Here is a 1,876-nt window from a genome sequence, read left to right as displayed (position 1 = left end):
GAGAGAGAGAGAGAGAGAGAAAGAGAGAGAGATTCAACACTGAGGTGCCATTGTCCAGCAAAAAGATGAACCTGGCTACATATTACTACTACTGTTTCCCTTGCAATGGTCGTGACAAAAAAATAAGATAGTTGCTGCCGTGACGACTTTGTGCTGGCCTTTTTATCGGTCTGAATCCCCACTAATGTAAATGTAATGTTTGGGACAATGTGTGGTCATGCAAGTTGCATTAGTTGGTCAGTCGAGGACATCATCATTCATCTTGATACAGTAGCTGTTTACATGCAGTGATGATGTCATCTCGTGTCATTGCTGCATCACAAATGCAAGTACCTTTCACCCCTGTCGAGCGTGAAAACATGCAGACAGTTATAGATCTTTTTAATTCAATATAAACTAAAACTAAGTTATATTAGTGCAATATAACAATACATTTTTATATCCAATCCTAATATGTATCCCCAAAAATAGTTTATATAGCAAGTAAAGTCTACAAAACTACTTGCCCAAACCTACCATCCCTCCAGAATATCTGAAGCATCTTCAAGGCAAAACAAAACAGACATGTCTTTACCGACTGAGTGAACAACCGGTATGAACTTCTAACCTTTGCAAAACTGCTCAGAAAGATTATGATTCACCATCATTATCAGGTTTTGTGAAGAGATTTCTAAAATGTAATTACTTCATTCCGTTGTGGGCAAAACAAGGGAGACCGAGAAATCACAGACTGTGCTTTGTGAATTAGTTCTCTGTTCCGTCAAGGTGACAAAGACGTTTCCGGTGCTCGTCTGGTAAAAAGGTCATTAGCTCTTGTTTGTACTGGAACAAAGTCATATTCAAAAGACTGACGTATTCTGGGGAAAATGCTCTTGGAAGACAAGGTCAGAAGCAAAGTGACAAGGAGACAAATCAAGTTTTACATTTCCTCTGGGCCCAGATGGTTAAAAAATGCACTTCCCAGAAAAGCCGAAATCTGAGATAGAGTCTGAAAAAAACTTGATTACTTTACGTTATGTGAAACATCACTTGAGGACAGTTTCCTGGATTGGTGATGTGGAAAACATGTCAGTAATAATCACAAGTGTTAGAAGAAGCTCTACACTGCAGCATGAGTGTGATATTTTTGTTTTCCCACGTTTTTATTGGATTTACCTGAATGTGTGTATTTTTATCAGTGTGATAAGCAGGCTGTAATCAAGTAGTAGCAGAACAACATTCTGTTTATCTGTGTGTGTGTGTGTGTGTGTGTGTGTGTGTTTGTGAGAGAGAGAACACCCACAGGCATGCTATCTGCAGTACAAAAGGAAGTCTGTTCTCTGACACCTCAGTCTGACTGCCATAACTCATAACTTACAATAACCACAAAACACACAGTTACATACCCACACAATAGATAATGTATGTGGATGGACACATCTAAATGAACACACAGTTGCAAACACACATACACACGCAGACACACACAATGTCACTAAGAGCAGACTGGCTGCCCTGGATGCCCCTCAGCTACATGATTTACAGTGAGTGTCTCTGAGCGTCTGACCTGTTTTCAATGATGTTGGTGGAAACTTCCGGACCATTATTCATGTCTGTGCAAAACCCTGACTCAGGGACACATTTTTTTTGTTTTATGTAAGTCCAATAGAATGTATTAGAGGAAAGGATTTTGGTTTCTTATTGGTTGCTTCTAATCGAAGATCCTTCATACTAAAGACATTAAGTATCGCCAGTGGTATGAAACAGTACACACTTCTTGTCTCCTAAAAAGACGTGGCCTCGTTTGAACGTGTAGTGAACGTCATGTGGATGAATGAAAAGTTATATTTAAATAATTTTGTAATATGTTCTTTTTCTAACGTTAGATATTTACACA

This window comes from Etheostoma spectabile, chromosome 3 (genome assembly GCF_008692095.1).
Source record: "Etheostoma spectabile isolate EspeVRDwgs_2016 chromosome 3, UIUC_Espe_1.0, whole genome shotgun sequence".
NCBI classification, from domain to species: Eukaryota; Metazoa; Chordata; class Actinopteri; order Perciformes; family Percidae; genus Etheostoma; species Etheostoma spectabile.
The sequence above is the reverse complement of the archived record's forward strand: the minus strand, read 5'-3'. Positions refer to the sequence as shown.